At 43.6% G+C, this 15,085-nt stretch overlaps 1 protein-coding gene across 1 annotated transcript in view; it reads right to left on the reverse strand.

Annotated features, from left to right (window-relative positions):
• LOC113643290 (low affinity immunoglobulin gamma Fc region receptor III-like) overlaps positions 1-15,085 on the reverse strand; it is a 546,637-nt gene that overhangs the window by 68,448 nt on the left and 463,104 nt on the right. The gene's annotated exons all lie outside the window — the stretch shown is intronic.

Below are 15,085 nucleotides of genomic sequence, written 5' to 3' on the forward strand. Positions count from 1 at the left end.
TACTTTGAATTTGGCAACTACAATTTGTTGGCTGATTGACCACAATAAAGAAGTTTGCTCATTCTCATCCAGGCCTGAGGAGTTTTCTCAGTTTCTTTTGTAGTAATTATAGAGTTAACAGTGAAATTTAACTAAAAGCCTAAGAGAAGAGGACACCCTGTGATGTGTCAACTTGGAGACCGGCTCTGAGTTCCGACAACATCCCATAATATCATGCACCAGTACATCAGACCAGCACATTTTTATGAACGGCAGATATGTTAATCCCTTTCCACTGCTTCTCTCTTTGTACCCATCCCGAGGCATCCAGACACTGTACCAGCTCCCATCGTCCTCTGTGGGACGAAGCCTTTGGACATCCACTGAGCCGAGGCCGACTCTAAGAATCCTGAGACATCTCCAGTTAGACTCTGTGGTACTCAGAAGATCAGAAGTCCTTGAACCTCACACCAATACAACATTTGTTTGACTGTATATTACAATCACACCCCCAGTGTCACCCATATGAGGATGGGTTCCCCCTTGAGTCCGGTTCCTCTCAAGGTTTCTTCCTTTACCAATTTAAGGGAGTTTTTCCTTGCCACTGCTGCCTGAGTCATCTCAGACTTGCTCATAGGGGAATAAATACATACACACTGTGAACTATATACATCTAATAATAATCTAGAATTTTTATTCTGTTAATTCTTATTTCTTTTATTATTCGTTATTTCCTTTATCATTAATTATGTTTACCTTCTGCTCTATGTTTATGTTCTGTAAAGCTGCTTTGAGACGATGTCTATTGTAAAAAGCGCTATACAAATAAACTTGAATTGAATTGAATTGAATTGAACTTCTCCTCCTCGTGGTTGTCTATTCAGCCTCACTGGGCCAGAGAGGGAAGCCATGACTACGTACATTCAGGAATCATTGGCTGCCGGCCTTATTCGTCTGTCCTCTTCCCCGGCTGGTGCCGGGTTCTTTTTTGTCAGTAAGAAGGATGTTTCATTGTGACCATGCATTGACTATCGGGCACTTAATGCCATAACTATAAAGAACCGTTACCCATTGCCTCTTATGTCTTAAGCTTTTGAACTGCTCCAGAGGGCCACTATCTTTTCCAAACTCGATCTCCGGAACGCCTATCATCTGGTGCGCATCAGGGAGGGTGATGAGTGGAAGACTGCTTTTAACACTCCCACTGGTCACTATGAATACCGGGTCATGCCGTTCGGCCTCACCTATGCCCCAGCGGTGTTCCAGGCTCTGGTAAACCATGTGCTGCGGGAAATGCTGAACCAGTACGTCTTTGTTTATCTTGATGACATACTCATTATTTCCCGCTCTCGGGAGGAACATCGAGTGCATGTTCGGACCGTGCTGCAATGCCTGCTAGAGAATCATTTGTTTGTGAAGGCTGAGAAGTGCGAGTTTCATGTCACCCAGACCACCTTCCTGGGGTTTGTCCTTTCAGTAGGCAGCATCCAAATGGATCCGGCTCATATTACGTCAGTCAAGGATTGGCCGTGTCCTAGGTCACGTAAAGAGCTTCAAAGATTCTTAGGGTTTGCCAACTTTTACCAGCGGTTTATACGGGGCTTCAGTGCAGTAGCCGCTCCCCTTCATCGGCTCACCTCCACTCTTCAGACCTTCACTTGGAGCTCGGAGGCCGAGCTGGCCTTTAATAGGCTTAAGGAGCTCTTCACCTCTGCCCCCGTATTGACTCTACCTGATCCTGCCCTCCAGTTTATCATCGAAGTGGATGCATCTAATCAGGGATTAGGAGCCGTTCTCTCTCAGAGGTCATCCTAGGACAATCGGGTGCACTCTTTGGCTGTGAAACTCACCCTTGAGGAGTGGCGTCACTGGTTGGAGGGGGCAAATCAACCTTTCATTGTTTGGACCGACCACCGCAACTTGGAATATCTCAGAACGGCCAAACGCCTGAACGCACGCCAAGCTCACTGGGGTCTCTTCTTTGGCCGTTTTAACTTCACCCTGTCTTATCGCCCAGAATCCAAGAACAGTAAACCAGATGCCCTTTTACGCTTACACTCCCCAGAAGAGGAAGATTATACCACCGAAAATGTCCTTCCCACATCGGTAACCGTCCAGATTATTCAACTGGACATCGAGAGGACGGTCCGTCAGGCCACATCTGGGCAAGCCACTCCCAGCAATTGTCCTGCAAACAGACTTTTTGTTCCCAAGAACCTACGCTCCCAGGTTCTCCAGGGGTGTCATTGCTCGCCTTTGGTTTGTCACCCTGGTGTTTCCCGTACCTTGGCGACCATTCAACAGCGTTTCTGGTGGCCAACCCTCCGTCGGGACATCTGCCAGTTTGTGGGTGCATGCACCACCTGTGCTCAACATAAGAGCTCTCGTACTCCACCGGCTGGGTTCCTTCGTCCTCTTCCTGTCCCTCGACGACCATGGTCTCACATTGCAGTGGATTTTATTACTGGATTACCTCCCTCAGCTGGCCAGACCACCATCCTCTCTGTAATGGATCGGTTCTCTAAGATGGTGCACTTTATATCATTGCCCAAGCTCCCTACTGCCAAGGAGACTGCTCTGCTCCTCGTCCAGCACCTCTTTCGACCACATGGTTGCCTAGAGACATAGTCTCTGATCGAGGACCCCAGTTCACATCAGGTTTTTGGCGAGAGTTTTGTCGGCTACTGGGAGCCTCAGTTAGCCTGTCATCGGGATTCCACCCCCAAACCAATGGTCAAGTGGAACGCTGTAATCAAGATTTGGAGGCAGGTCTTCGCATCTTATGTGCTGAGCAACCTGAGTCCTGGTCCGCCAAGTTGGTTTTTGTGGAGTACGCCCACATCTCCTTGCCCTCTTCAGCCACAGGCATGTCCCCGTTCCAGGCCGCTTATGGCTACCAACCACCCATTTTTACATCCCAAGAATTCGAGGCGTCTGTCCCCTCTGCTCTCGCCCTAGCCAAGCGTTGTCGTCACACCTAGAGAAGAGCCTGTGAGGTGCTTCTTAAGTCCTCGCAGAACTATGCCCGGTGGGCCAACAGCAACCGGCGCCCGGCACCTAAGTACCGTGTCGGCCAAAAGGTATAGCTATGCACCAAGGACCTCCCCATCAAGGGGTCTTGCCGCAAGCTCACACCTCGCTTTGTCGGACCATTCCCCATCTCCAGGATACTCAACCCTGTAGCTGTACGTCTTAAGCTTCCAAGGAGCTTACGGATACATCCCACCTTCCATGTGTCTCGCCTCAAGCCCGTTCAGGACTGTTCTTTGGTACAAAGTATAAACTACATAAAAACTATATAAAAATGAAACCATGAAAATATATGTGAAAGATAATGTATATACCTAAATGTGTGTCTCATTCTGCCTGCTCACTCGGCTGTTAATCAGTCACTTCCAGGTCGGCAGCCATCTTGGCCATGGCATTTCCGGGTTAATACCCCTTTATACTCCACCAGACTATTTAAGCATGCTGACTGCGGACACTCTTTGCCAGATTGTCTCTTCATGTATCATGTTACCGCTCGTGCATGCTTTCCCCCCCCCCCCCCCGTAAGTTTCAGTTTCGTTTTGACAGCTTTTCATGTTTGATTTCGACCGGGTGTGTTCCAAATCGTGGATTTTCCTTTTTGCAGACTTTCTCAGCCCAAACTTTGGAGATCTTGGTTGGATTATTTTTGTTTCTTTGCTTCGGAGGACTAAAAGACTCTGTTGGATTATTCATTTGTTTTTCCTTGAGAATCTTACTGTTTCCTGGACTCGCCCTTCTTGATTTTTCTGTCAGGTCTGTTTTTTGTTTGTGGAACCCTGTCATCATATCTTGTTGAGGAGCTTTTTGTTTTGACCTATTATTTCTGTTATCCCTGTGACTCATTGATTTATTCTGTTGTTTATGTTCCTACTATTTACAGAACATTCTCATAAGTAAACTAATTGCCTGTAAGTCATTTGCTTTCTGTATTTTTGAGTCCATTCCCCCCTGCATCCTGAAAATGTGTATGGTTTTAATGATTGTCCTTAAAGTATTCATGTGCAGTATAGTGTCTATAAAGTGGCACTGTGCTGTGCAAGTCCAGAGTTAAACTGACAGTTAAGTGTTAAAGTGTCATAGTGCAAAAAAGGTGTGCAGAAAAACAGTGAAGATGGAGGGAGAGGTCCAGTATTAGATCCTGGGTGTTTCCTGGTTCTCCTAGCACCATCTCTCCAGGTTTTTAGTCTCCTGTAGGTAGACTGTCTCGTTGTTGTTGGAGATCAGACCCACCACAACAATCGTCAGACTTTTATTTCATAGTTGCACAAATGAGTAAGTAAAGAATAGTAGCAAAAAGTAGCGACGTCCACAGCCGAGCTAAGGGGCCGAGGCGACGTCCGCATCAGAACTGAAGGCCGAGTGAAGTCCACAGCCAAGCTGAAGGGCCGAGTGACGTCCACCGCCGAGCTGAAGGGCCGAGCATCTTCCCCAGACGCACCGCGGCCAAACCCGCGCCTTGGCGAGCTGAGGAAAAGGGCAGGAGGACGGGAAGGCAGCCAGCCTCGGGCCTGCAGCACCCCACGCGGAAGTGGTGAAGCGACATCCTCCTCGGAACCGGAAGTGGAGTGGCATCCTTCACCGGAGAGATGTGGGGCGATGCCACCGGAAGGACTGGCTGAACAGTCCAGGGGGAAAATGAAAAAAAAAGCTGGTCCGAGCTGGAAGCTATCCTGCAGGGTCTGCATGGTCGAGGTGGCTTCATTCGTTCAGGACCCTGGCAGAAGTGGCTTGGAGACAAACCTGTACACAGGATAGCTTCAAATGAAAGGGGTTTAATACATTAGGAAGACAAACATAAACCACAACACATGAGGAACTAACAATATAATCAATGAAGCCGCGCTGCCTAATGCAACGGGGCTCACATATATAGCAACACGGACAATCACACACAGTGGGAAACAGGTGTGATGACCGGGGAGGAGCAGACGTGGACGGGACAATCACGTGACACAAACACACATGGCACCAAGTCTGCGCTGATCCCTAACGGATCCGCGCTGACCCCTAACACCTGTATTCAAGTTTCAATTCAATTCAAGTTTATTTGTATAGCGCTTTTTACAATAGACATTGTCTCAAAGCAGCTTTACAGAACATAAACATAGAGCAGAAGGTAAACATAATTAATGATAAAGGAAATAACGAATAATAAAAGAAATAAGAATTAACAGAATAAAAATTCTAGATTATTATTAGATGTATATAGTTCACAGTGTGTATGTATTTATTCCCCTATGAGCAAGTCTGAGATGACTCAGGCAGCAGTGGCAAGGAAAAACTCCCTTAAATTGGTAAAGGAAGAAACCTTGAGAGGAACCGGACTCAAGGGGGAACCCATCCTCATATGGGTGACACTGGGGGTGTGATTGTAATATACAGTCAAACAAATGTTGTATTGGTGTGAGGTTCAAGGACTTCTGATCTTCTGAGTACCACAGAGTCTAACTGGAGATGTCTCAGGATTCTTAGAGTCGGCCTCGGCTCAGTGGATGTCCAAAGGCTTCGTCCCACAGAGGACGATGGGAGCTGGTACAGTGTCTGGATGCTTCGGGATGGGTACAAAGAGAAAAGCAGTGGAAAGGGATTAACATATCTGCCGTTCATAAAAATGTGCTGGTCTGATGTACTGGTGCATGATATTATGGGATGTATTATGTGTACGCCTGACTGAAGAGATGAGTTTTTAATCTACATTTAAACTGGGAAAGTGTGTCTGAGCCCCGAACAAGCGCATTAAATTAAATTGATACATCCTTAAATTTTGTTAAATCATCAAGGCCATTTATTTTGGATTTACTTGGGTCAAAACTATTAAAATAAATATTTTAAAAAAATTAACTCTCTTACTCACTCATGTCTAGGCAATGTGTAAGGAATAAAACATGACACAATGTGGTGTTATAAAAAAAACAAAAAAGTTTAGAAATTTGGTCAGTATATAGATCTGTTAGTCTCACTTCACATACAAATTGTTTTCAGTATAGAACAGTGTTAGGCAAAGATCTATCAGTCCTTAGGACTCAGAATCTGTTGGGACTCATGCAGCTTCAACTGGGCAAAGATCTATCAGTCCTTAGGACTCAGAATCTGTTGGGACTCATGCAGCTTCAACTGGGTAAAATTACATTTTCAGGGCATGCAAATTTAGAAGCAGACTTTCTATCAAAGCAAGGTGTGAGGCCCAGGGAATGCCAGATCCACCCACATGTTGTGGAGTCGATATGGCAGAAGTTCGGCTGAATGGAAGTGGACTTGTTTGTCTCTGAGTAGTCGACCTAGTATCTACTCTGGTTTGCCCTCACACCTCTAAGTCTATTGGGGCTGGACGCCATGGGCAAACATTTTTATATGTCTTTTACCTTATAGCTCTGCACCATGACTGAGTCCAGCTATTACTAAAGTCTCCAGGTTGGCCTGCTGGAGTTTGGTTCTCAAACGTAATGCTCTTCTGGATGGCATTCCTGGGGATGTGCATTTTTTGGATATGCTTTATTTATTTATTTATTTATTTTTGCCATAAGCAAGCATACAGAAGTTTCCCCATTTTTGGCCATATCTTTCTCCGTGTTTCAGCTGATGGCATGGTGCTTTGCTACATTTTACATTTACATTTACAGCATTTGGCAGACGCCCTTATCCAGAGCGACGTACATAAGTGCTTAAATCTCTAACACTGAATACATTAATGCTGGTTCACTAGGTTACATACTTAAGATACCACGAGTTTAAAACATTTGTTCAAAGTTACAATGAAAAAGTGTCAAAGGTTTTTTTTTTTTTTTTAAATGCAAAGGATAAGGAAAGGAGTGCTAGTTGAAGTGCTTCCTGAATAAGTAGGTCTTCAATCGCCGCTTGAAAATAGCCAGTGACTCGGCTGTCCGGACCTCTAGGGGAAGTTCATTCCACCACCTTGGTGCCAGTACAGAGAAGAGTCTTGTAGTATACTTGCCTCTTACCCTGAGAGATGGTGGAACCAGTCGAGCAGTGCTGGTAGATCGGAGGTTACGGGGTGCAGTGCGAGGAATGATGAGGGCTTTGAGGTAAGAGGGGGCTGGTCCATTTTTGTCTTTGTAGGCCAGCATCAGTGTTTTGAACCGGATGCGTGCAGCTACCGGAAGCCAGTGGAGGGATCGCAGCAGCTTTGGCAGGTTGAAAACAAGCCGGGCAGCTGCATTTTGGATCATTTGCAGAGGACGGATTGCGTTCATAGGTAGACCTGCCAGCAGTGCATTGCAGTAATCCAGTCTAGAAATGACAAGAGACTGAACAAGTACCTGGGCAGTCTGTGTGGACAAAAATGGCCGAATCCTTCTAATGTTGTAGAGAAGAAACCGACATGAGCGAGTCACATTTGCAACATGAGAGGAAAAGGACAGTTGATTGTCCATGGTTACCCCAAGGTTGCGAGCTGTGGCTGAAGGAGAGATCAGATCGTTGTGCAAGGATATAGCAAGATCGTGACCTGGGGATGAATCACCTGGGATGAACAGCAGTTCAGTTTTGCTAGGATTGAGCTTTAACTGATGAGCAGTCATCCATGATGAAATTTCTGCCAGACATGCTGAGATCCGGTCAGAAGCTGTGGCATCTGAGGGTGGGAAAGAGAAGATAAGTTGTGTATCGTCAGCATAGCAGTGGTAAGAGAACCCATGTGATGAAATAACTTCACAAAGAGAGTGAGTATACAAGGAGAAAAGAAGAGGACCAAGTACTGAGCCCTGTGGGACGCCAGTGTGGCGTGGAGCAGATGTCACTCCCCTCCATGTTACTTGATATGAGCGTCCTTCCAGGTAGGAGGCAAACCATTCCCAAGCTGATCCGCAAATCCCAAGACTCTTGAGGGAGGATAAGAGACTCTTGTGGTTGACCGTATCAAACGCTGCTGAAAGGTCAAGGAGGATAAGGACGGATGACAGTTTGGCTGATCTAGCAGTATGTAGCTTCTCAGAGACATCCAAAAGGGCTGTCTCTGTAGAGTGAGCTGCTTTAAAGCCAGACTGTTTGGGATCTTGGAGGTTGTTCTGTGAGAGATAGACAGACAGTTGATTATAGACAATGCGTTCAAGAATTTTTGAAAGAAATGAGAGAAGTGATACTGGTCTGTAGTTACTGATGTCTGATGGATCCAGAGCAGGTTTCTTTAGGATGGGAATAACCCTTGCTCTCTTGAAAGTAGTTGGTACCTGACCAAATGCTATGGATCTATTGACGATAGTGGAAATGAAGGGCAAGAGGTCTTGTGAGATGGTCTGGAGCATAGTGGTAGGGAGTGGATCCAGTGGGCAGGTGGTAGGATTGCAGGACTGGATGAGTTGTAAAATCTCTTCTGCTGCCACAGTTGAAAAATGTGACAACGAAGGTGTAGGGGAATGCATACTCTGAGATGTAAGTGCAGTCGGGGCTGAAGTGAAGGTCCGGCAGATTTCCTCAATCTTCTCCTGGTAGAAAGAAGCAAAGTCTTCTGCAGTCAGGGAGGATGGAGAAGGTGGAGCCGGGGGGTTGAGCAGAGAAGAGATGATGTTGTGGAATTTCCGAGGGTCATGTGAGGAAGCTTCAAGCTTTTCCTTGTAGAAGGAAGTCTTGGCAGAAGTCACATCTGAGGAGAACTTGACAAGAAGTGTTCTGTAAAAATCAAGATCTGCATCAAGTTGTGATTTCTTCCACTTTCTCTCTGATGATCTTAGCTCTCTTCGATTGTTGCGCAGCACATCTGAAAGCCAAGGAGCAGAAGAAGAAGTTTTCTTGGGTTTAGTGAACATGGGGCAGAGGGAGTCCATAGTTGAGGAAAGAGATGAGAGGAAAGTATCTGTGGCTGAGTCTAAGGGTAGTGAGGAAAAAGACTTAGCATCAGGAAGGGAAGAAAGAGTGCCAGAAGCTACAGATGAAGGAGAGACAGAGTGAAGGTTGCGGCGAGTAAGAGCAAGGGGGTGAGAGGTAGTTTTAGGTAAGATAGGTAGAGTGATGGTGAAGGATACCAGGTGATGATCAGAGACATGGAGTGGGGTAGCAGTCACATCTGTAGCTGGAGAAGGACGGGTGAAAACCAGGTCCAGGACATTGCCTCCTTTGTGTGTGGGGATGTAACTGTTGAGTGTGAGGGAGAAAGAGTCGAGAAGAGACAGGAGGGAAGAAGAATGTAGCTTGTCAGAGGGGAGGTTGAAGTCACCAAGCACTGTCAGGGGGGAGCTATCGGAAGGGAAAGCACTAAGCAGTGAGTCCATTTCTTCCAGGAAGTTTCCTAGGGGACCAGGAGGGCGGTAGACAACAATGATAACAAGGTTGATAGGAGAGGTAACTGAAATGGCATGAAATTCAAAAGAAGAGATGGTTAAATTAGAGAAGAGTAGAGGTTTAAAGCACCATTTCTTTGACAACAATAAACCTGTACCCCCACCCCTGCCTGTTTCTCGTGGTGAGTGAGAGAAAGCATAGGCAGAGGATAAAGCAGCTGGTGTAGCAGTGTTCTGTGGGGATGTCCAGGTCTCTGTTAGCACAAGGAAATCAAAGGGGTAATGGGAAGTTAAAGCAGAGATAAAATCAGCTTTCTTTACCGCAGACTGACAATTCCAGAGCCCACCTACCACTACTGTTTGAGACTTACACAACAGAGGAGGGTAGATGAGGTTATTGGGATTGTGACCTCTGCTTTGTGGATGAGAGCGTCTGCGAGAGTAGGCCTTGAGTACAGAGATGGGTTTAAGGCACATATTTGTAGTCAAACAAGAGTGAGAATTGAGGTATGGTAGAATATATCAAGACAGTACTAGACACTAATGTTAGAGAGAGAGATACTGAGCAGAGAACCTTCAATTTAAATAGGTAAGCCCTGCCCCCAATTCACACCTTAAGGGAGACTGAAACTACTCCTGATTAATCAGCTGAGAGAACAACAAAAACCAACACTATAAAAATCAACAATGCTATAGAATATAACACGATTCAAATCACACTACTCTAGAACAAAGTGAGTTAAGCAGATAGTATACAAAAGACAGGAACCTACTTTACCAGAAGACAATATAATCAAACGTAGAGAGTTAAAGCACACTGAAGAGTGGGCTGGTTCACCTTCAATTTAAATAGGTAAGCCCTGCCCCCAATTCACACCTTAAGGGAGACTGAAACTACTCCTGATTAATCAGCTGAGAGAACAACAAAAACCAACACTATAAAAATCAACAATGCTATAGAATATAACACGATTCAAATCACACTACTCTAGAACAAAGTGAGTTAAGCAGATAGTATACAAAAGACAGGAACCTACTTTACCAGAAGACAATATAATCAAATGTAGAGAGTTAAAGCACACTGAAGAGTGGGCTGGTTCACCTTCAATTTAAATAGGTAAGCCCTGCCCCCAATTCACACCTTAAGGGAGACTGAAACTACTCCTGATTAATCAGCTGAGAGAACAACAAAAACCAACACTATAAAAATCAACAATGCTATAGAATATAACACGATTCAAATCACACTACTCTAGAACAAAGTGAGTTAAGCAGATAGTATACAAAAGACAGGAAACTACTTTACCAGAAGACAATATAATCAAATGTAGAGAGTTAAAGCACACTGAAGAGTGGGCTGGTTCACCTTCAATTTAAATAGGTAAGCCCTGCCCCCAATTCACACCGGTCACTGCTCTGTGTGTACAGGACTAATGAGAAGTGTTTGTTTCTGCACAAGTATTGTTCTTATTTTTTACACAGATTCACAAATTATCATTAATGATATTTTAATGTTATATATTACTTTGGTATCAATGTGTATATTAGTAAAAATGATGTACAGATATGTTTCTCTTACTGACCATAAAACAAAGGTGGAAATATAGGTTATAAAGCATTTTCTCTGAATTTCTAGTTAATGCTGATAAGATTTCTGTATACAGGAAACATGACCAGAAGGTGACCATCAGAAGAGACCATCATAAACCAACAGATTCCAACACAAAAGACTCTATTGCACTCATTATATGATTTAAACCCTGTGTATTAAACTTGCTCTACTTGTACACTTACCTGTTGAACTATCATAGTTACTGAGAGTATTTACACATCAAACTAAACCCTTCTCATAACAGATATGGAGACACTGATCCACCTGAACAGTCATGATGAAGTACACACAATGTCCTAATCACACAATAAGATCATCACTCAGGACATTCAGACTGCAGATGAACAACTTTATACCCCACCACTCACTCTAATGAAGACACAAAGACAACATTTACTTACAGAGCATCACAGGCAGTGGACTGAGCTCCATCCTGTCCGTCTAATGACTGACTGACTGGCAGAGCAGTGGTGTGTGTTAAAGTTTTACCACTTCCTGTTTGCTAATAGGGAGAGTGTACAAGAGAGAGAGAGAGAGAGAGAGAGAGAGAGAGTGTACAAGAGAGAGAGAGAGAGAGAGAGAGAGCGCCCACGACTGTCTATAACCTTTCTTGTATGTCTGGATAGGAGTTTGTTTGGATGTCTGGTGTATATGACAGGTGCAGGACTTATACATATGTACCATCAGTTCTGTTCGAAAGTTGTCAGTGTTGTTTGTGCTGTGTGGTTTTCTGTCATAACATATTGTTTATATTGCAGTTATTGTTTACTGTCCAAATTTTTGACAAATTGATTGTTGCTTTTATCAAATCTTCTTAAAATTTTTCGAAGCTGAAAAGATGAAAAACAAACAAAAAAAACAACAACAGTTACCCAGATAATAATGTCCTCCTATGCAAATATAATCATAACCATCATAACCATTGTCTAAATGGTGCTGCTGTACAAAAAAAATTGTGTTCGAGCATACGCAACTCAGATCAGCCAGCAGGTTACATCCATTTGATATAAGGGGGCTCGGGGGTGTTGCTAGGGGGCTAGAGGCCGGGGGGCTAGAGGGCTAATTTCCGGTTAGCTCATAACCCTAACTAGATGTTAAAATTATGTTCTCTTTTGGTGACAAAGCTAGGCAGGAACTACGTGTCAGGCGGATAACAGGTGGGAATTCAAACGTTGATATTTTTCACACTAATATGTGGACTTACAGGATGTCTTTGCACATCTATTAGCTTCCACTCTTGCAGGTGCAGTAATGAAATGGGGCAAAGCCACAATGGAGGAGATGTTCAAACAACATGCTTCAGAGCTCCTTAATCATGCAGCAGTGAGAAAGGGAGGGATTGGGGTTTATTTGTTATTTATTATCCACTGCTGTGTGAATTAATGTTCACTTTTGTTTTCAGCAATTTTGGGCACACACATGTGTTACATGCATTACATCAATGTCTATAGAGATAACATTTTTATAATATGACTGTTGCTACAACAATAAAACAAAATGATCTTTTTTTGCTGTTAACTTTGTATTGTGTTTACATCCACAGCATTTTACTACTTTTACACTTTATTCATTACAGACCTGTGTACTGCTCAGTGCTGCACTGTCCCATGTCAGTTACTGTACTGTACTGTACTGTTTGTACACATGCACTGTTTGTGGTATTGTGTAGGTCTGTGTAGTGAACTTAGTTCTGTGTTGTCTCCTATAGTTTCATGTAGCACAATGATCCCAAACGTTGTTTTATTTTACTGTGTACTGTACCGGCTGTATGTGGTTCACGTGACAATAAAAGCTACTTGACTATACACCAGTTAACTGGAGTCCCAGTTGATGTTGTCCACTCATAAAGAGTCTAAAGTGTTTACTTATGGTTTACAGGGCTCTCAAGTTTTGAAGACAGGCAAGAGTGACATATTTTAAATATGGCCTTTAAATATGGCCTGGCCTAGACTACTTGTTCTGAGCAGGTGTTGTCAGTGAACCGGGGCCCCCTGGCACTATCTCAGGGCCCCCAGTTTGAGAACCACTGGCCTAAACTACTTGTTCTGAGCAGGTGTTGTCAGTGAACAGGCTTTAAATCTGTTGGCTAAGTTACGGACGCTCATGAAAAACTCATGCTCATTATCTGGGAAACATCTCTAACAGCAGTCAAAATGTCATTGTTTGTGTCAAACAAGTTGTGAATGTGTTGTAACATTAAAACAGGGGATCATGACTTAAGCCGCCTTCACACTGCACACGACAAACGGACACGACTGTCGGATTTGGTCCCCTAGTGACAGTTGCACGGAATGTGCAATATGATCGTGTAGACGTCAACATGGGAGAGAAGCTAATTCTTGCTGTCTCGGAAAACCCATTACTATATGATCATGACACCTGAAAATAACCATGAAAATCTTCTCCATTAAGGCGCAACTCTTGCACTAAATGGTGATACTCACCGAGACTTTTTCTCTGAGTCAGGTAGTGTTTTATCCACACTGATTTGCAATGTTTTCTTTTACGTCTAAAGTAAAGGAGGGCAAAATCAAGAGCCTGTATTCTCCCTCCATTTAACATGGTGAATGAATGAATTAATTAATGAAGGAGTAAATACAAATAATCAATGCAACAATAAATCCAGAAAGACCGCAAATAATTTTTGAGGAAACATGGACACAACATTAAAAATAATACATTATAAATATTCATAATTTATTACTTTTTTATCAATAACAATGTATGTGATGCCGTACCATCCACGGCACAACACGGAAAATGACCACTAGGGGATGAAGCTGCATCAACTTCGTTGTAGCTTTTAATTATTAAATCCTCTAAATACACAGTTAAATTTATGTTTGTTTCAAAGCTTAGACTCTCAAGATTTTATTAAGCCCACACACAAAGCATAATATGACTTAAAGCCGTCATACTAATTGAATCAAAATTGGTAGTGAACTGAACTAGGTGGCACTAGACCAGTTGTTCCCCTACTTTTAGACACTTCCCTTTCTTCACTGGGGTATTTTCCAAAACAAATGCTTGTAAAAAATACCCAAGAGTCCAAGGAACTGGAATCTGTAAGCCTTTTAATCCAAAACGCTTTGGTCGCCTCGCAAATATTACGTTTCTGACCGAAAACTGGAAACAGCAGTTCACTTCCATCCTTTGTTTCGGCTCTCACTTCTCCCATGAGGCTTATAAAACTACACTGTTGCATCAGATTTGTAGTCCAGGGCCTAACGAATCATACAAGCCCTCACTTGAGCCAATCGGCGCCTGTAGTGCAGAGATAGACGGCTGAGAAGCCAATGATGTCTCTCCATCCTAGGTGGGACACCCTCCCTTTGACTGACAATTGCTCCCTTCAGCAGCAATTTCATGATCCAGGACCTTTACAGCTCTTTAGCCAATAAGGAGACGATTCCAACGGTATGCAACATGACACGTCTCTGATGCCTCAGCTGCGCAGAAATGGCTGTGCAATGGATTTATTGCACAATTCTCGAACTTTTCACACTCTCACGCCTCAGGGTGTCAGGTTACAGGCCTTTTTTTCAGAGCAGGCTTCTAGGCAGAGAGGTTCTCTTTGTTTTAGGCCTTTTAAACTGAGCATGCAGTCTTTTAATTCAACGTTATACAGTTTTATCCACACTGATTTGCAATGTTTTCTGTTGTGTCTAAAGTAAAGCATTTATTAAACAGTCTCTGTTGTCATATACTCCAAAGTTGTCTGTAGTAATGGTCTGAAGGAACAATAAAGAAATATAATCACACACAATATTCTGTGAAGACGTGTTAACTTGTTAACATTATAACTTCTCTTTCCTATAATAAGAACAATAAAATGAGAGAATATTTATTTATTTATTTATTTATTTATTTAATTAATCTTTTTGTGATTATAGCTGTTACCTGTCACCTGTTACCTGTCGCCCCCCCCCCCCCTTCATGATTTTCGCCTAGATGACATACCCACATAAAAAGTGGTACAGCTCCCATATACTTTGAGACACAGAGGTGAGCTTGGTCATTGGAAAGAAGAGAGTCTCTAGTTTCTGCTGAAAAAAATTAATATGCGCACGCTCATTGCACAGCCCGCCCTCACCAGATGCATCATGTTGCATCTCGTTGGAATCGTCTCCTTATTGGCTAAAGAGCTATGATGCTCGCGAAACATCAAATCGCTACTGGACGGAGCAAATGTCAGTCAAAGGGCGGGTCACCCACATAGCATGGAGAGACC

The sequence above is a fragment of the Tachysurus fulvidraco genome, chromosome 1, assembly GCF_022655615.1.
Source record: "Tachysurus fulvidraco isolate hzauxx_2018 chromosome 1, HZAU_PFXX_2.0, whole genome shotgun sequence".
In the NCBI taxonomy this organism is placed as follows: Eukaryota; Metazoa; Chordata; class Actinopteri; order Siluriformes; family Bagridae; genus Tachysurus; species Tachysurus fulvidraco.